Here is a 22,584-nt window from a genome sequence, read left to right as displayed (position 1 = left end):
TGTAACTTACCCAAAGCAGTTTCAGCAGTTTTGAACAGCTAAATATACTTTTCCTCCTTGAGTACAACATGCAAAAGACTGTGTTTTTCCACGTTTGGATGCTTGAATTTAGACAGCAAAATCCGTACTTAGGTTTCAATCCTGGAAATATCTGCATGCTTAACTTGAACCATGCAAAGAGTTCTAGTGAAATTAGGACTGCTCACAGGGTTTGTAGTGCTAGAGTTTTGGGCACCAAAAGGAATGACTTATCTTGTGGAGTGCTGATCATTTACTTTGGTTCATGTTAGTAGTGGAAACTGAGGAGAAGCCCTGTAGTATTCTCCAGGTAACTTGTTTGTGCAAATTTACAAAATAAAAACCAAACAAATGAACCCTACAAAACGCAACTTCCCCTCAAGTTCATTTGGTGGCTGGTGGGCAGAAGGGGACCTGTTTAAAGAGCAGTGTAAGCTAGACTAAGTTTTGGTTTTCTATCTGCCACCTTTCATCATTTTGCTTCTGCCTCTTGCAGAGAAATTTGAAAATGTAAAGAATCCCAAACTGAAGCACGTAGTGTCCACTGCTGAACAAATGGCCTGTTCTGTTAGTACGACGAGTCCAACCTGAGTCATGCAGGAATCGACGGGAGTTTTGCTGTTGAGCTCCAAGCAAGCAGGATTGGATCCTGAGGGTGGCCCGCAGCATATAGTTTTAGGATGCTAAAGGCCAATGAAATATATCACTGGTGCTTGTAAAATTATATATCCAGAAATTGTATTATAAATTGACCTCCTGTCACTTATCCCAAAAACCTCCCAAAGCATGAGGGAAAGGAGAGGAAGCAAAGATGTGTAGACACTTCTCCAAAAAGGGATCAAAGGAAAGTTATTTACGAATGTGAGGAGCAAAGAGGTAAATCGGAAGAACGTGACATTAACCAAAAGCATAAAACTGGCAGCCAAATTTGTGAAGTTCAGAGGAAAATAAAACTGAAAAACGGTTCTAAAATATTGTCTAAACTTTTAAGAATGTCAGGGGTTGTGTTTTAATTCTGTTTGAATTCTGGGCACAAGTTCCAGTTTGAATTAATTCATCATCGTTAGTCATATGATTCCAGTTATTTCAGCCCTGTCTTTTTTTTCCAGACTTGGCAAGGTACTGAATTACATGTAAACATTTTTCTTTTTACTTCTCCACAGTTCTATCCTGTGTCTGAAACTTGGTAATAAAAAAATGTTATATGGGCACATTAACTTTGTGACATTAAGCTATTCTGTCAAGGCCTATATATTTTGATTGAATAACAGACCATCAAATGACTTGCTGGGACAATTAACAAGAGGTTCCTTCCAACCTGGATAGCAAAAAACTTTATGTGCACAACAGCGTGGCCTAGACTACACAGACAGGGTGACTCCTGCTGTTAGTGCTTATACTTTATACTATAAACAGGAACATCATGTCAGGGCTGAAGTAACTCGTAGGGGGTGTAGGTCTAAAACGCTCAGTATCTGTCTTGGGGCTGAGCTCATTTCCGTCTGGTATGAGAAATCCATTGTTTTTTCAATGTAAAGTTTATGAGTAAAAGCAAAATGCTTCAAGAATTTCCCTGACAATCTTAGTGGGAAGACAAAAACCAATAAGCTGTGCAGGGTATGTAAGTGGCCTGAGGGCTTCCAAACTTTCCAGTAAATGAAAAAATTCTTTAGTAAGTTCCCTCCCCATAAGTAACAATGCAGGATGCCTGTGAATATTCAGGGGGGTTGGGGAGGCCTTACTTTTTAATGTGTGGATTGTAAATTATATTAAGTAGCAACGGAGAGACTTCTCATGGATGACAAAGTGAGCTGTTTGGTCCACAAGAAATGTCCTGGGGAGTACCCGAAGTCATTATTCAAGGACTAATATTTTGTGTTGATCATTAGGCTTAAATTATGAGGTGGATTCCATGAACGATGTACAGTTTGATCCTTCCAGCAGTTCTGCAGCAGTGGCATTACCAGTCAGTACGGTAACCTTTATGTTATTAATTTAATAGTATGGTAAACTCATCTGCTTGTACTCCACCTCCAAATTCTCAGTATAGCAGGGGTTATTTGATTGGGTGGGGTGTGGGGTGGAGGGAGTGCAAAGGAGTTTGTCCAGTTTCGTGCATAATTATAGCATATAAATTGAAGGGGAAGCTGGAAGTTTTGACGAATGCCTAATAGACTTAGTGTTTTTTGGTAATAGAAGGTGAGTTTGGGTTTTGACATCCTGGATCCTGTTCAGCATTTGGAAGATATACCTATAATACCTATTTACTTTTAGACCTCTCCTTTTTTGGCTGGAGACAAATGTCTTTAGGGCTTGTATTTCTCAGTCTTGACCCAGCAAATCTTGACAACTGCATGTCCCTGTGTCTGCTACTGTGCCCAATAACAATGTAGTAGGTAAGGTCATAAACTCAGAATTTCTGCTATTTTGATAAGCAGTGTAGTAAACAGTGCTGGTATTTTAATTGTCATACCTAGCAAGTGAGTGCTAATATCCCACTAAAAGCAATGAGATGGCTCACTGCTCTGACAGCTATTGGTAATGGTATTAACAGACTCACAATGTGCAAAATGCATTCCTTATACAAACTTCGCGCTTTTCAGAGGTTATCTTCAAAATCACCTTGGTCCTTATGTACACATGTTTTTTTTCATACAGAATTTCCTCAAGTTTCTAATATGGCATTTTTAATTATGGATACTCCCAATGGGAAATTTCACTGTCACTTTTTTGTTTTGCTTACTTTTTTACCTTACCAAGTTATGTTTATGTTAGCACATTTTCTAGGATGGTGAGGGATTATTTAGGACTATATGGAGTGGTATAATTAAGAATAAACAATTTTCAATTAGACCTTAATACCATGCTCATCACCACGATATCTGGGCTCCTCCTGGTACAGGAATGTGATGAAACTGCAGCAAACTTTGGGGAGAAAACTTTCTGATAGCTATATTAAACTGAGAAACAGATTCTCAAGGGAAGCAGTTAGTGGAGGTGGGTTAAATAAAGTGGATGCTGTCCTTGAGTATGCACAGAATAGACTAAGCCTGCATTGGCACAGAGATGGGTTGGATGTCCTTACAGATCTTTTCCTTCTCTGATGAACTGGAGAGGAGAGAGGTGCAATGAAATGTCACACTGCAAGAATTATCCAAGTATTTGTTTTGGATTCACCTGAAACATTTTTTTTTAATGGGAACAATTTTAAATTAACTTTTAAATAAAATCCCAGGAAACAAAGAGCTAGATTCATAGGGGGATTTATACACCATTCACAAAATTGAGAGGGAAGGGGTTTCAATTTTTCCTCATATCCTATGGATCAGCAGTTAAGGTGCTTTCTTGGTAGGTAGGAGACATGGGTTCAAATCCTATTGCTTCCTGATTCAGAGCAGGGACTTATATTTGGATATCCTAGCTCACTGGAGAATGCTTTGACTGCTCTATCCTGGGTATTCTGAGATGGGTTTATAGCATTCTGGTAATGCAGTAACCTGGTGCTTAGGCACTTACCTGTGGGACAGGAGACATGGTTTCAAATCATCTGTCTATTTGAATCAGAGCTAATGAAGTGCCTCCCATGGGCGACTGGTGCCTCCTGAGTCGGGGGGGGGGGGGGTTTGCCCCCCAGTGGATAGTCAGTGATTCCAGGGGGGAGGATCCCCCCATGGCTGATCCTGCTGACTGGGTGGGGGGGTGGTCCTCTGTGGCCAATCCTGCCAACCTGCAACTGGAAGTGGCACACTGCTGGCACTTTCAGGTGGGCAGGATCGGCCACGGGGGGACCACTTCTCTTGGCACACTCCCCAGCCAGTGCTCTCAGGAGGGGCACAAGCACTTTCACCTGCCCCCCTGCTTCCTGGGAATGCTTCAGTCAGGGGGTGCACCCACACTCTCCACTGGTGCCTCCCATATTTCCACCATGTCAGGTTAGTACTTCACATTATACAGTCATTGTTACACTTTAATCCAAAGAATATTTAATTACATAAAAGAAGCCGGCTTCAGAAGGAGAGAGCAAGACCATCTCTATAGCCTATTGAGTAGGACACTTTCTGGGTGGTGGGAGATCCAAGGTCAAGTCCCTAGTTTGAATAATATGGAGCAGGGATTTGAACCCAAGTCTTCAAGACATCCTGAGTGACTTCCATGGGACACAACAGCCTCAGTTTGTACATGAGGAAGACAGGACAGGGTGGCACCTTAAGTACAGACATAACACTTCTAATGGTATAAGTGATGGGAAACCGGTCTATACCCCTAACAGAACAGAAGTTTGGCACACAAGGACTGGTTTAAAAATGGTGGAACCCTACCTAAGATTTGTGCCCTCACCCCACCAAAGGGTGAATGTGTTTGTTAGAGTCTAAGTGGATGTCCTTCAGCCTGTCTTCAGATTAACACTGCTAACTATCTTTGTTCATGTTACCCAAGTCCTTTAGCAAGCTATCCAGGAAAATCAGAGTGTTTCAGATATGCTAAGTGATTTAGTTTGGCATTTCCATTTGTGAACCAAATCTAACCTGAATTTGGAAATACTTTTAGTTCAGCCAGAAAATGTCACCTTGCTCTAGTGAGATTTCATTGTGATGAGATGATGCATGTCTCTTGGGAAGAGCAACTAGTAAATGGGCAGCAGCTAATTTTACCTCTTCATCTTTATAATGAACAGCAAAATTATGTACATAGAACAGCGCAGTAAAGTAAACCAAGTATGTGCACATTGTTCTTTCATAAAATACCAGACGTTCCCATGACTTATGGGGGTGAGCCTCTGTGTATCTCTAGTATGGTGATGTAGTAGTCTCAGAGATAGCATGCAATGTGGCAGTTACTATGGTAACAAGATGTTTTTCATTGAAGAGCTGTTAAAATGGTGGCATATAAATAACATATGTACAGTACATTGTCTTTGAGAAAGAGCAACTCTTGTTCTGGAATTGTAAGAACATCCTTTCTTCCTTTTTTCCCCTCCCCAGATTCTTGTATGTTTTTGATGTGCATATGTATCTAATATAGCAATGACCAGCCTGCCTCATTTTTCAGCACTTTTTCATTGAATCTTGTACAGGGTACAGACCTGATGTGAGGAAATGAAAGGTGACTGAATAATTGTATGTGTTGTTAGGCAAAAGAATTGATGGCCTGGAAACAAAGCTGAGAACCTCATTCCACACTTCATAAGCATGATACTCAGTTAAGACTGCTTTAGTTCAGGTTTGATCCTGAGAAGGGCTGAGGGGTCTGCCACCCAGTCAAGCAAAGCACTTAAGGATATGTGTAACTTTAGGCTCCAGAGTAAATCTATAGATTTGTATTTGAATATTTGTGTGATTAAATCAAAGCATGTCTCCACGTGCTTTGCTGAGTGGGGACCAGTTAATTCTATATCTTGTGGGCTCAAACCTGTAGCAATCTGTATTTGTCAGAATTGAGAATTGTGGTAACTGGCTGACCCAACTTCTCCATCTGTTTGAATAAAAAGTCAGAGCACATAGGACAGGAAAGATCTAAGGTAAAGAATTCCCTAATGACAGGGTAATCAGGGATGAGGCCAAATGGCTCTTCTCCCTATTTTCAATGGTTTGTCTAACAGGGCTTGTGAAGTGTATCCTTCTTTCCTTTTTAAATAAAGTGAACTGGCAACTGACGCCCAGGAAAAAGCCAACCTATTAAATAGGTACTTTGCGTCAGTCTTTCATCAGTCCCATGGGATGCCCATGCCTGCTATGGGACAGGGAGATCCGGGTGATGGGGATCCCCTACCATCCATAAATGCTGACCTCATGAAGGAATATCTTGAGAAGCTGGATACCTTCAAGTCAGCTGGCCCTGACAATCTGCACCCCAGGGTACTCAAGGAGCTGGCGAGCATCATAGCCCAGCCCCTGGCATGGATTTTTGAAAACTCCTGGCGCTCTGGTGTAGTGCCCGAAGACTGGAAGAAGGCCAATGTGGTGCCGATCTTCAAGAAAAGGAGGAGAGTGGATCTGGCTAATTACAGGCCCATTAGCCTGACTTCTATCCTGGGGAAGATCTTAGAAAAGTTTATTAAGGAGGACATCCTTGATGGACTGGCCCAGGCTAACATCCTAAGGGATAGCCAGCATGGGTTTGTTGTGGGTAGGTCTTGTTTGACCAATCTCATTTCCTTCTATGACCAGGTGACCTATCACCTGGACAAGGGAGAAGAGATTGATGTCATATATCTTGACTTCAGAAAAGCTTTTGATCTGGTATCCCATGATCACCTCTTGGCCAAACTGGCCAGTTGTGGCCTTGGCTCCACCACGATCCGCTGGCTGGGAAACCGGCTCCGTGGTCGGACCCAGAGGGTTGTGATTGATGGCAGTCACTCATCATGGTGCCCTGTGACCAGTGGGGTCCCTCAAGGCTCTGTCCTTGGACCCATACTGTTCAACATCTTCATTAACGATGTGGACATTGGAGTCAGGAGTGGACTGGCCAAGTTCACCGATGACACCAAACTTTGGGACAAAGCATCCACGCCAGAAGATAGGCGGGTGATCCAGGCTGACCTGGACAAGCTCAGCAAATGGGCAGACAAGAATCTCATGGTGTTTAACACTGAAAAATGCAAGGTTCTCCACCTTGGGAGGAAAAACCTGCAGCACCCTTATAGGCTCGGCAGTGCTACGTTGGATAGCACTACGGAAGAAAGAGACTTGGGGGTCATCATTGACCACAAGATGAACATGAGCCTGCAATGCGATGCTGCGGCTAATAAAGTGACCAAAACGCTGGCTTGCATCCATAGATGCTTCTCGAGCAAATCCCGGGACGTCATTCTCCCCTTGTACTCGGCCTTGGTGAGGCTGCAGCTGGAGTACTGTGTCCAGTTTTGGGCTCCACAATTCAAAAAGGATGTGGAGAAGCTTGAGAGAGTCCAGAGGAGAGCCACGTGCATGATCAGAGGTCAGGAAAACAGATCTTACGATGATAGGCTGAAAGACATTGGACTCTTTAGCCTGGAAAAGCATAGGCTCAGTGGTGATCTGATGGCCACCTATAAGTTTATCAGGGGTGACCACCAGGATCTGGGGGAACGTCTGTTCACCAGAGCGCCCCAAGGGATGACGAGGTCGAACGGTCACAAACTCCTGCAAGACCGTTTCAGGCTGAACATAAGGAAGAATTTCTTTACTGTCGAAGCCCCCAAGGTCTGGAACAGTCTGCCAGCGGAGGTGATTCAAGCACCTACATTGAACACCTTCAAGAGTAAATTGGATGCTTATCTTGCTGGGATCCTATGACCCCAGCTGACTTCCTGCCCTTTGGGCAGGGGACTGGACTCAATGATCTCCCGAGGTCTCTTCCAGCGCTGATGTCTATGAAATCTATGAAATCTATTTATACATACGTTTGCACCAAAGGTTGCAGCAACATTCAGTGAACTTTAATGAAATTAATATGAAGTAAATTGACTCAGCATCCTTTAAAGCAAGAGATTTTGCTTGTCCAGGCATAATGTTCATTGGTTATATGGAAGTGGAATTTTAGAGGATCCAAGTTTACTCATTGTGCTGTAGCAGGAATGAAATACCCACAGAAGTGGGGAGGGGCAATTTCAGTGTTAGTACACAAAATAGGAAAAAAATAACAAAACAGCAGTGACTTATGATACCAAGAATGATGCCTTATTTCTTGCAGTCATTATTGCATAACAGAAAGGGATGGAAGAATCAGATCATAAATATGTGAGACACCGATATGCCTTAGTTTGATATGCCAGGAATAAGTTTCTAAATGAGGCTGCAATAGAGCTGGGCAAACATTTTATGCCTTTGAATAAATTCACTGAACCTCCTTGTTGGAGCCATGACCTGAAAACAGAAGAAATGAGGGCATGCACTAAACTTAGGCCCCACTCTAGATGTTGAGGCTACCCCTCCTCACCCTAACAGCTACTAAAGTGAAATAGAGAGCTGTTTGGAACTGAAAGGAAGGCCTCAGATGTGTTATGGAGGTTCAGCACAATAAAGGACTGGGGAGGAGTTTGATTCAGTGATCTGAATACTAGGAACTTTGAATAGGATCATCTTCTGAACCCACACCATGTAAAATTTGCCCCTGTGTAATAACAAGTCTAGGAAACCCTCTGGCCTGTGCTATTCAACATCTTTATCACTGAGTTGGAGGTGGGCGTGGAAAACATGCTGTCCAAAGTTGCTGATGACACAAAGATGTGGGGAGAAGTGGGCAGACTGGAGGGGAGGGACGGGTTACAGAGGTGGGTGGATGAGAATAGGATGCAATTCAATGCAGACATGTGCAAGGTGCTGCATCTAGGGAGAAGGAACCTGCAACACTGGTCCAGTCCTGCAGGGAGCAAACCAGGAAAGCCACGGCTGCAACTGAACTCCAACTAGCTTCAGGCATCAAGGACAACAAAAAGTCCTTTTTCAGATATGTGGGGAGCCGGAGGAAAAGCAAGGGCAACGTTGGACCCCTGCTAAACCAGATGGGGCAACTGACGCCCAGGAAAAAGCCAACCTATTAAATAGGTACTTTGTGTCAGTCTTTCATCAGTCCCATGGGATGCCCATGCCTGCTATGGGACAGGGAAATCTGGGTGATGGGGATCCCCTACCCTCCATAAATGCTGACCTCGTGAAGGAACACCTTGAGAAGCTGGATACCTTCAAGTCAGCTGGCCCTGACAATCTGCACCCCATGGTACTCAAGGAGCTGGCGAGCGTCATAGCCCAGCCCCTGGCACAGATCTTTGAAAACTCCTGGTGCTCTGGTGTAGTGCCTGAAGACTGGAAGAAGGCCAATGTGGTGCCAATCTTCAAAAAAGGGAGGAGAGTGGATCCGGCTAACTACAGGCCCATTAGCCTGACTTCTCTCCTGGGGAAGATCCTAGAAAAGTTTATTAAGGAGGCCATCCTTGAGGGACTGGCCCAGGCTAACATGCTAAGGGATAGCCAGCATGGGTTTGTTGCGGTTAGGTCTTGTTTGACCAATCTCATTTCCTTCTACGACCAGGTGACCTATCACCTGGACAAGGGAGAAGAGGTTGATGTCATATATCTTGACTTCAAAAAAGCTTTTGATCTGGTATCCCATGATCAACTCTTGGTCAAACTGGCCAGTTGTGGCCTTGGCTCCACCACGATCCGCTGGCTGGGAAATTAGCTCCGTGATTGGACCCAGAGGGTTGTGATTGATGGCAGTCACTCATCATGGTGCCCTGTGACCAATGGGGTCCCTCAAGGCTCTGTCCTGAGACCCATCCTGTTCAACATTTTCATTAACGATGTGGACATTGGAGTCAGGAGTGGACTAGCCAAGTTCACCGATGACACCAAACTTTGGGACAAAGCATCCACGCCAGAGGACAGGCGGGTGATCCAGGCTGACCTGGACAAGCTCAGCAAATGGGCAGATCAGAACCTCATGGTGTTTAACACCAAAAAATGCAAGGTTCTCCACCTTGGGAGGAAAAACCTGCAGCATCCTTATAGGCTCGGCAGTGCTACATTGGTTAGCACTACAGAAGAAATAGACTTGGGGGTCATCATTGACCACAAGATGAACATGAGCCTGCAATGCGATGCTGCGGCTAGTAAAGTGACCAAAACGCTGGCTTGCATCCATAGATGCTTCTCAAGGAAATCCCGGGACATCATTCTCCCCTTGTACTCGGCCTTGGTGAAGCCGCAGCTGGAGTACTGCGTCCAGTTTTGGGCTCCACAATTCAAAAAGGATGTGGAGAAGTTTGAGAGAGTCCAGAGGAGAGCCATGTGCATGATCAGAGGTCAGGAAAACAGATCTTACGATGACAGACTGAGAGCCATGGGACTCTTTAGCCTGGAAAAGCGTAGGCTCAGTGGTGATCTGATGGCCACCTATAAACTTACCAAGGGTGACCACCAGGATCTGGGGGAATGTTTGTTCACCAGAGCGCCCCAAGGGATGATGAGGTCGAACGGTCACAAACTCCTGCAAGACCATTTCAGGCTGGACATAAGGAAGAATTTCTTTACTGTCTGAGCCCCCAAGGTCTGGAACAGTCTGCCAGCGGAGGTGGTTCAAGCACCTACATTGAACACCTTCAAGAGTAAATTGGATGCTTATCTTGCTGGGATCCTATAACCCCAGCTGACTTCCTGCCCTTTGGGCAGGGGGCTGGCCTCGATGATCTCCCGAGGTCCCTTCCAGCCCTAATGTCTATGAAATCTATGAAACACACCCATAGGTTGGGGAACACCCTTCTCAACTGCACAGTGGCTGAAAGGGATCTTGGAGTCATTGTTGACTCCAGGATGGACATGTGCTACCAATGCGAGGAAGCTGTCAGTAAGGCTAACCGCACCTTGTTGTACATCTACAGATGCATCACAAGCAGGTCCAGGGAGACGATCCTCCCCCTCTATAAAGCACCGGTCAGGCCATAGTTGGAGTACTGCATCCTGTTCTGGGCACTGCACTTCAAGGGGGATGTGGTTAACCTTGAGAGGGTCCAGAGGAGGGCCACTCACATGGTCAGGGGGCAGCAGGCCCTATGATGATAGACTAAAGGGCCTGAATCTATTCAGCCTCCACAAGAGAAGACTAAGAGAGGATCTGGTGGCCATCTATAAACTCACCAGGGGGGTTCAACAGAAAATAAGTGAGGCTCTGTTCCCCCTGGCACCACCTGGGATAACAAGGACTAATGGCCACAAATTGATTGAGAGCAGATTCAGGCTTGGTATCAGGAGGCATTACTTTATGGTTAGGGCTGCCAGGCTCTGGAATAGGCTCCCAAGGGAGGTGGTGCTCTCCCCTACCTTGGGGGTCTTCAAGAGGAGGTTGGATAGATATCTGGCTGGGGTATTATGATCCCAGCTCTCGTTCCTACCTGGGGCAGGGGCTCGCACTTGATGATCTGTTCAGGTCTCTTCTGACCGTAGAAACTATGAAACGATATAAAAACAGAATAGAAATCCTGCCTGGTAGATAAGGAGAAGGATGACAGCTGAAGAAGAAATAAAATAGATTGTTTTGCGAATTCATTCAGTATAACAGGCATCTTTAAGTGCAGGAAACAAAGGAACTCTAGCAGAACCTTTTATGAGAGACAGTCAAAACACCCAGATAAGTGGCATTTGAACCTTTTGCCTACCTCATCTGTGAAATAAAGAGTCTGGAATAAATGGTTGTACCACAAATGCAAAGAGGAGTCAGCTACTGCTGGTGGAAAATACATAACTCACAGAAGACAGGCCTCTCTAGAGATAAGAGCCTACTGTTATACTTTGCCATACTGTGTTAGAAATAACAGCCAAGCTAAATAATAGTCAGATGTGAAATTCCCTTGAGGTGACTACCCAGATTAATTGGTCCAAGACCAGCAACATCAAGATTTACTTCAAGGAATGATGTATCTTAATATTTGCCTAAGCAGTGGTCTCCTCTTAGAAAGGCACATTTAGCAATACATTTATTTTGTATTATAGCATTATGAAAGTCAAAATTCAAAAGCTGTGAAATACCAGGATTTAAGGACAACCTTAATTTGTCCTTAAGGTGCAACCTTAATTTTGGCCTCCTTTTGTTTGCATTACTAAACAGTCTGTTAGATGAAGATGTAACATTTTTCCCCCAGGAACCATGATTAAGAGGATGAAAAATCCTTGCAGTATTATTAATGCTACAGTGTTTTAGGTCTAAGAGAAAATGATTCCTTTTATTCACTTTCAGAGAGGTGAAGTCCTCACTTAGCTCATTAACAGCCAGTCAGAATACCGCGACGTACATATGAGAGCTGAATCTTACCTTTATACTGTATCTCATTTTTATTATTCTTTCAGAAGGTGAAAATGAGGATTTTATTAACTTCCAGGGAAGAGAGTTAAGTCATTGTGAGTCCAAGGAACTGGGTTAAACTCTGCATCTGCCACAGTCTTATTAGGTATGTCTACACAGAACAAAGAACAATACAGTGCTCTGCAGAGATACTTGAGCTAACCTTGAGCTAGGAAGACTATTCAGACAGAACTTTGTGCTACAGAAGTTATACTATTTCTAGGACTTGAACTAGCATGTTCAGAGCTAACTTGGGAATGTCTTCATGTCTCTGCAGTGCACTATGTAGACAAAGCATTATATAGCTATAGGTAAGTCAGTTGCTCTGTGCATCAGTTGCCTATAGGTCAGATGGAGATAATATTTCCTTAATTCACAGGGGTGTTGTGGAGGTAGATGCATACATACCTAGGAGATGCTTAGGGATGACAGGAATGGAATCCATATTACATGGTATATTTTAACCAAGACAGGATATTCTTTTTTTACATGATGATATAGCAAATATATACCAAACAATGCATTAATAAAACAATTAAAGGGCTAATCTTTATAATGCCATGTTAAATAAGAGATGATTAAAAGGAAAATTTCAAACCCTTTGATAAAAAAAGATACTTTTAAAAACAAAAATTTCAAAAATATATCTCTCTTTCTTTTAAAACAGTGTAAAAACAATGCCTACAAACCAAACCTGAAGCTGATATTCAGCAGCTGTGAGATCACAGCTTACTCGTTCCCACTGAACATATTGTTAAAGTCAAAACAAACAAATGATGTGGTGCAAAGAAACAAACTGAGAAGATTTAGATAAATAAAGCTACCAAAATTAGTAACTAGCTACAGGCTAGCAATGTGTCAGTTACCTAAAGCAACATACAGTTGATGGATAATGTGCTGTTGCAATGAACTCTCATTTCCCTACTAAATAAATTCTCTACTGGAATCTGCTAACACAGACATCCTGATTCTGTGTTGTCATGCTGGAATCAATAGGATTCAACATGGAGGTAGCAGTATATGCTAGCACAGTGGTTTTCAGTAGGGCTGTGCAAAACTTTGGCAGTCGTTTCATTTTGGAGGTGTTTTTGACCCATTTGTTGCCTGAAACACTGAATCTGAAATGAAACCGAAGGCTCCAAAACATCTCCAAAATGAAATGAAACCATCCAAAATCTTTTGGAATGAAAATGTTTCAGAATGTTTCAGAGGTGGGCTTGCAGGGAAACAGAAACTCAGAAGAGGGAGGGGGGAGGGGCGGGGAGGGGGGGGAAGGACTGCTCTGATATTGACTGTGTAGCTGGCCAGTGTTTGCAATCTGTCCCTGAGGTCCCTTCCAATTCCAGTGCTCTTGGGGAGGACAGAGAACCAGTATATAAGGCTCTGTCCCTTGCAGCATGAGCTGGTAGCAGGCTGGTAGCAGTAGGTAGTGTGTTGCTACCAAGTTGTAGCCAACCATTAGCCAATCCTTTCCCACTTACCCTCATCTACCATCACTGTTGTTAATCCCTTTCAACTATTTCTTCCCCCAGAATCCTCTTATTCTTTTTTTTCACCCCAAACAAAAAGAAAGCTGTGCTTTGCCTGCCACTGTGTTATCCATTGCTGTTCAGGAAAGCACAACACATATAAATTATCCACACACTTTCCAGCACACCAAACATGAAGTGTGCTGGAAAGGCAGGTGCCAGATCTTCTGGCAGGGGAGCAAGGGGAGGCAGAGGGAAAGCTGTAAGCCCTCCCACCCCCGAAACTTAGATACACTCTCTTCCCTAGCAGGCATGGGGCTTCTGCTGCTAGTGGCAGCAAGGAGGTGGGACAGTGTCTGCACCTGTCCCACCTCCACTAACACCAGCAATAATAATAACCCCCAGCATCAGCAGCAAGACAACAAGCACCACCATGACAGTCTCTTCCACCCCAATTTCAATTCCCAGCTTGAGCCTTTCAGTGCCAGAGGTAGAGCTGGATATAGAACCAGGGGAGCTCAGTGCCATAGCCAGAGAACTTCCAGGGAAGAAGGAGGAGTATGAGTTTATGCTCCACACCACTCAAAGTTCCCCAACAGCCAGGTCTTCTTCTCTGGAAGGCACCTCAGAGGAGGTTGAGGTTGTGGAGGCAAATGACTCAGCTGAGTCAGCTCCTGCTGTTGTTGTGCCTCTTTCTCCTGAGGAGGGAGATAAGGCAGGATCCGCCCCTGCACCCCAGAAGCGAGGGGGTACTGTAGTGTGGGATCATTTTGAGGTGGCAGATGATCCAACATATGCTATCTACCTATACTGCTGATGCAAGACCAGCTAGGGCAAGGATGAGAAACACCCCAGGGATGTTGATGCATATCAGAAGGCACCACCCCGTTGTTCTTCCTCCTCCTCAGCTGGGGCTATGGAAAAGGAGGAGATCCCAGGTCCTGGGCATGACCTAAAACTACACCCTACCAGGGTTGGGAGGCCTGGTGGGACTGCTGGTGGTGCAGCAACCCCCAAGAAATGCCAGGACTGCAAACCTCCATGGTGAAAGGTGGGTAGGAGGTACCTTATAACCTCCAGCTGCCACATGCATACACAATCTTAGCTAGGGAAAGCCCAGGCCTGTAGGATCTTTGAGAGACCTGAAGCTTGCTGGTTGCAGTGGAGTTGTGGAGTTGTGAGGCTCCAAGAGGAGTTGTGAGGCTCCAGGTGAGCTTAGCTGCCTGGAATGCCATCTGCAAGGCATCAGCCGCAGTGTAGGGAAGGTATGGAGCTGCAGAACAGATGTCACTCCTAGACATCAGGGGCCTAAATGCTTAGCCTAAAAGTTTAGTAAGCTTTCAGGTTTAAAACCCTTCATCAGGCTGAGGAAGCATCTGCAGTTGGTGTGTGTGCTCTTGCTGGATGGAAGGAATAGTAAAGAAGCCAGAGGCTGGTATGGCAGGGTGGGGCAGGGGGTGGGGGGAAGGGATATAGCAGGTAAAAGTGGAGAGGTACCTCAGGAGTCAGATGTTGGAAAGGTTATAGTGTCATAAAGCCAATGTCTATATTGAGCCCATGAGTTTTTGTATCTAGGAGGTTGAGGAAGAAAAGTTCATAGGCTTGTCTATGAAAAGCGGTTTGTAAATTCCCTTTGAGGATTAGGCTTGAGAGACTGGATACAGAATTGCTTTCTTGTGATAAATGTGCCCCCACAGGTAGTCAGGAATTCTCATCTGTAATAGATTTCCAGTGTGCATTAATGCTGGTACACAGTTATTGCTTGGTGTCTCCTACGCATTTTCCATCAGAGCATTTGATGCACTGGATGAGATATGTAACGTTCCCAGAGATGCAGCTGTAAGATGCAGGAGTGGTGATCATTCTGTTGTGGGGTGTAGTAATTGTGGGGGTACTGGAGATATGTTGGCAGGTTTTGCATTTCTTGTCATGGCATGGTCTGGATCCATTCAATGTGTTTTGGGCTGTAGGAAGTTTGCTTCTGGTGATGAGGTTAGAGACTGTGCTGATGAGTGTAGTGAAACCACTTTTGACAGACAAGCCTATGAACTTCACTTCACCAACCTCCTGGACACAACAACTCATGGACTCAATATAGACACTGGCTTTATGACACACTATAACGTGCTTGACATCCAACTCCCCAGGTACCTCTCCACTTTAACCTGGCTGCTACATTCCCTCCCCCTCCTCCACCCCAGCCTGTCTCTCACCATCTGATGCCTCAATTTAGATTTTCAATGACTGGCTTTCTTGCCTGCAGTCCAGCCTCTGGCTTCTTTACTATTCATTTCACCCAGGAAGAGCACACATCAACTGCAGAAGCTTCCTCAGCTTGCTGAAGGGCTTTTAAACCTGAAAAGTTTCTAAGATATATTTCTCCAACTGTTTAGTTGGTCTACTAAAAGATGTCAGAGGTACTCTTGACTGGTCCTTGCTGGGACCAAGACCCAAAGGGGGGGTCAAAGGGCCAGGGGCCCACTGTGAGGAATGCCCAGAGCAAGAGGCTTGGGATTTTGACTGGATTGACAGGGCCAGGGCCTAAGGTCCCAGAGAGCGGACCACAACCGGAGGGGGTGAAGGATGCAGTATGCGAGGCATTGGCTGCAGTGTAAGGGGAGGTACAGAGCCGCAGAATGGATGTCACCCCAAGACACTTAAATGGGCAGCCAACCACCTGGGAAACATCAGAATCAATTTTCCATCCAGGCATGGGAGCAAAAGAGGGGTAGTTGGTTGGCCCAGAAACAGGTGGGTGGGCAGAGATCTAACTGGGAGGCCCCCTGTTACAGGCTACTATCCCTGCTGGTTTCATCTCGATCTGCCCACACACACACAAGTGACACAAGTTTTGTTTTGAACAGTTTGAGATACAGTTTCACAGAAACTGGACCTGTCTCCTTGAAACCCAGCATGCTTCACGGCCTCAGAAGGGGCTACCATCCCTGCTGTTTTTATTTCACTCTGCCTTAACACACACACGTGACATGAGTTTTGCTTTGAACAGTTTGAGGTGCAGTTTCTCAGAAACTCCTGCACTTATCTCCTTGAACTGTGGCAGACTTCATGCCCTCAGAAGGGGTTACTAGCCCTGCAATTTTCATCTGAATCAGGCAAGAAATGACAAAGTTATAGGCATTTTCGTGAATACTCATTATAGCCTATGGATGAATCACCAAAACAGTGTTGAAACTCCAAAACAGATGATCCAAAACACAGAAATGAATCACTGTCCCTCTGAAATGGCCAAATCTGAAACCAAATCAAAACAGCTGTTTCACACAGCCCTAGTTTTCAACTTTTTTTCATTTGAGGACTTCTAAAAAATTTTGAACAGTGTTACAGACCTCTTTGGAAATCTACTATGTGTATAGCAAACATAAATAGATAATTATTGGTAAACTGTTAAAAAAACCACTGTCAATAACAATAACAATAAAACAATTTTGCAAAGTCACCATTTTCTTGTTAATTCTAATGAGATGGATGAGCATGCTTTTGGGCAGAAAGCACATCACAGTTTGGTAGGTTAGGTGATACTTTCAGTCTTAGATCTCCTTCAAGATCTAATTTGTTTTGGCATTCCACTTTTAATTAATACTAGGTGCATCAACTCAAAATGCTACATCACTGTAGCTCATCACTATGGTGATGTAGCATCAGTGGACACAAAGCATGACACCAGTGCTACTGCACAGTAGGGTCAGAAACGACCTGTGCACCACTGGACTTGTGCAGCAGTGCAGCCTACATGTGCACAGTTGTTACTGCGCAGTCATTTAGTACTTACATCAGCAAAACGTACCTACTAAAGCTGAAAACCCACTTTCCCATAAGTATGTGGTAGTGAACAGCGTCAAGACTTTAATGACCTTATCTGTCAGATCAGGGTACTCCTTTTTTTGTCAACCAGTATTGGGCACAAGGTTCCTACTTCAATTCAAATTTCAGTCCCCTATCTTAGAATAAGTTGAGTAATTGTTCTTCTTTTTTAGCTGTTAGACAAGACCTAGAGTTGCAGTCTGTCACAAAAGGATTATATGTGCACTCATTCTCATTGCCCATTTCAGGAAAGTACTGGCAAAACTGAGATTTGAGTACTAGAAAGTGTGCCTCAATGTTTCTTTTCACATCACTGTCTAATGTCAACTTGTTTTCAGCCAAAAAGCTGTCAAGGGTTTTGAATGTGTCAAAGTTGTTTTCTCTTACTCAAGAAATCCAGAGTCAAAGCTTCTTGATGAAAGACATCAGGTATAGTCCCCTGCACACACAGGCAACCATTTACTCAGGGATTCCTCCAGATTGCTATGTCAAACCCTCACACATTCACATGTATTAGATGTGCTGCAAAGATGAAAAGTTGGGGCCCAGATTGAATTAGTAGATATCCCTACAGATTTTTGCTGGTGGCCTCCCATCAATTTTGTAGGACCTAACCTTTCACTAAAAATATGTGCATTTCTTATTGTTCCAAATAAAACTTTCCACGAGAGCCTCAAGACATCGCCATTTTCCCAATGGAAATTCCATCCAAACTGGTATGCACTCTCTGTCTCACTCTTTCTCTTACACATACACATGCACACACATACGCCTGTTCCAGTTTGTAGATTGATATAGCCAGGCAAGCAACAGGGCCATGGGGCTTCAGTGTAGCCGGGTCCCATGTAAAGCAGAGGCAGCAGCAGGATGAGGGAGGGCTTCCTGGCTGCACTCTGCCTGCTGCTGGGTCTTGGGTAGCCTCTGGTCACGGGGAGGGGAGCTGCAGCAGCAGCACCGGTAGCACCCCACCTTCTGGTAAGGCCTCCATTTTACAGCTACCTTTCGCAGATTCCCTAGATGTACTCTGCAAACCCTTGGAGTCCACAGACCATGGGTTGAAAACCACAGTGGCAGCAGATCTCTGATGAAAGATCAGTGCTGAGATTAGCAATGCCTTTTTTAGCAGCAGTTTGGCTAAGTACAAGCAGTCAAAATGCGCAAAGCTGAATTGATTCAGTCTTTGCAGGTTAATTTAAGATTCAAAGACTGAACCAATAAGCAAATGAGTAGACATTCACTTTTGATTCAGGAAATGCAGCCACATGGCTGCAGTGGCTCAAGCCAGAAGCTGGGGGGCGCTAAAGCATGGCTCTCTGGCACACAGCCAGCATGACCTTTGAGTTCACTTCCTCTTCCTGCTGCCCTAAAGTTCTCTGGAATTTGCAGTCCACAATTACAGCAACAGGGCTCTGCAGGGTTGTTTATCACTTCCTCTTCCTGTTTCCAGGTGACTCTGGGATTTGTAGTTCACAGCCACAGCCATCAGTAAGTTTAGCAAGGTAAGGTAGGGTAGCACAGTGCAGCTCTGTAGTTGGGTGAAGGGGAGCTTAACCTGCTTCCCTGACCCTGGACTCCAACCAGGGTTTGCCTGGGGAGGGGGACCAGTGAGCCAGCCTGCACTGCTCCAACGAGGGAGTAGAGGGGTGGAGCTGGGCCAGCCCTGCTGTCTGGATCATACAGCCCAGCCCAGGCCTGCAAAATGCTGGGATGCTGCAGGATTATGATTTAACTTGAACCAGGAAGGGGTCTGGGACAGAAATTTCATTAATTGATTTGACCTAAATCAGTTTAGTCTGATACTACTTTCAACCAGGTTTACCTTAAACCCATTTCAGCCATTTTGAAACTGGTTTATGTGCACTGAACTTCCATTCTGTTATAGGTTTAAACCAGTTTCTGATAACTTGAACCAGTTTGTGTGTAACTTCTATCCCTAGCCTTTGAGGCCAACTAAGCTGAGACAAGAAAGAAAGACGGTGCTCTATTAGGATTGAGCCAAACTCTAAAGGCTCATTTGTCTTGGTAACTAGAGAAAGTCTTTTTCCCACATCTCTTCTTGTCCCTGTTGCTACTGTGTTTGCAGCTGCACCCCCCTTTTTTTTGTCTGTACAGTGTCTGTGCATTAGTGGCAACTGATCTCTAAGGTAGTTCTTCCCTTTTCTGGCTGCACATTTTCCATTGATTTCAACAGTTGCCTGGGCATATCTAAGAGCAGAATCTGGCCTTTGGTAACTCTTCCTTTCTTAATTACAACCATACATGCAAACTGCCATTGCAGTTGTGTTTGAAACCATGCTGTGCAAGGAGGGTGAATTCCCCCTACTTTGGCTGTGCTGTGCATGAGCAGAGAGCTCTGAGCTCAGCAGCTGATTTGGGGTGGGGGCTGGGGGAATTCCCCACGTTTGCATGGCTTTGGAGCCTGGGGTGAGTGCTACTGTCATTTTGCCCTTTTCCTCCCTCCTCCTTCACTGAATTTAGCAGCAGGAGAAATAAGAGAACATGAACAGTGGTGGCATCACTCACCCTCTGTGCTCTGGGACCATGTAAAGCAGTGGCTCCAGGCAGACCCTGTCATGAGAACTCATGTATGACACAGCCAAAGAAGAAATGTTGAATAATAATTTCCCTGCCTTTCACAATCCTGCTCTCAACCTCAAGGAAAACAAGACCAGGAGAAAGTCAAGTTTATAGTTTGCAGGATCAGGTCCCTGGCTTCTCTCTTCTGGAAATATCTGAGTATCTGAAGTATTGCCCTCATCTCTGCAACTCCATTTACTCCATAGTTTTTCACCTGTGTAAGCATGGTACAAGAGAAGGCCATAGAGCTGCAGGTAGGAGCTTGTCAGCATGATTTTGATTTTAAATATTTTATGCTTCTGACTCATTTAAAAAAAAAATAGTCCATTCCTAAAGGATAGTGAGGAGGGATAAAGATGTAGGTTACCATATACTAGCTATTGAATTTTAACTCTTTCAGCTTCCCTTTCATTTTCATTTAGCAAATATATTTTGCTAATAGTAGGGATTTTTTTTATCAAGTCAAAACCAACTGATGTTTCACTTACACATGCTATTTCCCATATTGCTCCATTTCTTAATGTTACAAAAATACAGTCTGGCAGGTGACTCTTCAAGCATCCTAGAAAATTCATTCATTACATACTCTTTTAAAAGTAGTGCCACTGAAAGTTCAACAATATCTATGGAAGTGGAATTTCTACAAATTGGGAATCTAAACATAATGTTATTTCAGTTGCAACCTCCTCCTCCCCTTCTACCCCCTTTTCTGTGAATAAATACATTGTGTTTTACATTTTTAACCAGGAATAGGGGTGGGCAAGTTTAATGTTGTGAATGCTGACACAACTATGGATGACAAATAGGGTTTAATGTTCCATGGCATCTGAGGAGGAGGAGCTCTAGAGGAAGGAGAATTAATAATAATAATAAGAAAAGCCCATTTAGAAACAGCTTGTCATCTTGCAGACAGGGAAGAACAATTAGGATGTTGAATGGGCTACTAGTGGTCCTATGATGGGAGCTCAGATACATAAAAACATTCAGGAATGGCTAAGTCTTTCTTTCCAGCAAGGCAGGGTGGGTGTTGACTGCGTATGTGTGTGTGCTTTATGGAATAATTTAAACATGACTTGTGCTTAATATATTCTGCTTACTTTTAGAGACTGATGAGATAAATTTATCTTCTTATGTAAGTTTGCTGCTTCTGGCTATTGAAAAAATGATATCTCGTTTGTATAAATTAATAGTGTTTAACTTTATTTTCTTCAGTCAGTCCTTCCACTTCTTTCTTGCCAACACAAATATATGGCGTTCTAACAGTACACAATTTTGTGTCTAAACTGGATCTTTTTCTTTTCCTATGTGCCTCTTATAATACAAATCAGTAAGCATTGATCCATGCAGACTTTCATTTATAATATTAATACAAACCATGTTCTATGCTAATTCATCTAATTAATATTAAAAGAAGAAGTGTAAGACTGGTAAGCACTTAATCATTTGCAATTAGCACCTAACTGCTAATTCTGTGGAGGGCTCTTAGAGAGAAAGAAGTGGGGGGGGAAAGTAACAGCAGTTTGCTAAATGTTAGTTGATTTAACTTAGAGTATTTAATACTATGAAAACTCTGTAATTAGAACAATTCTTGTGGCCAGGCAACTTTCCCATAATTGATCATTTAAAAATAAAATAAAGTCTCCCCCCATTCCTCTTTAAAAGAGCACAGTAGTGGGCAACAGAAACTGTACCTCTTTTTGTGGTCGTATCTTATTGGACCAACCATATAGTAGCTGGGAGAGATGTCAGCCAAGCTTTTGGGCACAAAGTGACATTCTTCAGCTCTGGGAAAGAAGCTCTCATGTTGGATGGCTGTGATCGGGGTTTTTTGGTAGAAGTTTTCAGTCTGCCCCATAATAACAAAGTATGCCTATTAATATGTTTCTCTTAGTTTAGTGGAGTATGTAAGTATGTCCTCTTAAAGTTTATCCCTTTTGGAGTAGGGTAGGTGACGTAGATGGTTTCTCAGCTTTTCTCACATCCATCTGCACACCCGTGTTGCATACTTGGAGTTGTCTGTGTTAGCCAGAGGGCTATGGATGGTAAGTCTCCTGGGGATGACATTAAGTTCTCTGCACAAGTAGATGTCACTAGGTGCATCTACATGAGACACCTAACTGCACAGTAGCATAGTTTACAGTACAGCAAGTGAACACATCTACACATGCACATCTGTACTGCACAGTAAAAACTCCTAATCATGAGTAAATTTAACAGATTCTTTGCTTCCATTTTTCTGAGCAGGGACAGGGACATCCCACCCCCCCACTGAGATCCCGGACGGACCCAGGGAAGGCACAGCCAGGCCCAGGGTCAGTGAGGACCTAGTCAGGGAACTTCTGGGGGGACTAGACATGTTTCAGTCAGGAGGTCTGGACGATCTCCACCCCAGAGTGCTGAGGGAATTAGCAGAGGTCATTGAGGGACCCCTGGCACAGCTTTACGAGCACTCATGGTGCTCTGGCAAGGTGCCAGAGGACTGAAAAGGGGCCAATGTTGTTCCCATTTTCAAAAAAAGGAGGAAAGAGGACCCAGGAAACTATAGGCCCATTAGTCTTACCTCGGTCCTGGGGAAGCTCTTTGAGAAAATTATCCAGGAGCACATCTACAAGGTACCAGCAGGGGAGATTATGCTTAGGGGCAATCAACATGGTTGATTAGAGGCAGGTCCTGTCAGACCAACCTGGTTGCTTTCTACGACCAGGTCACAAAAGCGTTGGATACAGGTGTCACAGTGGTCGTTGTCTTTCTGGACTTCAGGAAGACCTTCGATGCTCTCCCCATCTTCGTTAAAAAAATTAGGCGACTGTAGCGTCGACACTTACACAGTCAGATGGGTCATAAATTGGCTGGAGGGCTGCACCCAGAGAGTGGTGGTGGA

The 22,584-nt window shown here is 44.2% G+C and overlaps 1 long non-coding RNA gene across 3 annotated transcripts in view; it reads left to right on the top strand.

Moving 5' to 3' along the window:
* LOC149863621 (uncharacterized) overlaps positions 1-22,584 on the top strand; it is a 729,305-nt gene that overhangs the window by 499,228 nt on the left and 207,493 nt on the right. For 2 of the 3 annotated variants that reach the window (XR_016442474.1, XR_016442473.1), the window contains exon 1: positions 1,755-1,984. The exons of the other annotated variant lie outside the window; for it this stretch is intronic. This is a non-coding gene — a long non-coding RNA (uncharacterized LOC149863621). Of the gene's footprint in view, positions 1-1,754; positions 1,985-22,584 lie in introns of those variants that run through there. 3 annotated transcript variants of the gene reach the window in all.

The sequence above is a fragment of the Crocodylus siamensis genome, chromosome 5 (assembly GCF_052110815.1).
Source record: "Crocodylus siamensis isolate JL-2025a chromosome 5, ASM5211081v1, whole genome shotgun sequence".
Classification (NCBI taxonomy): domain Eukaryota; kingdom Metazoa; phylum Chordata; order Crocodylia; family Crocodylidae; genus Crocodylus; species Crocodylus siamensis.
The sequence above is the reverse complement of the archived record's forward strand: the minus strand, read 5'-3'. Positions and strand labels throughout refer to the sequence as shown.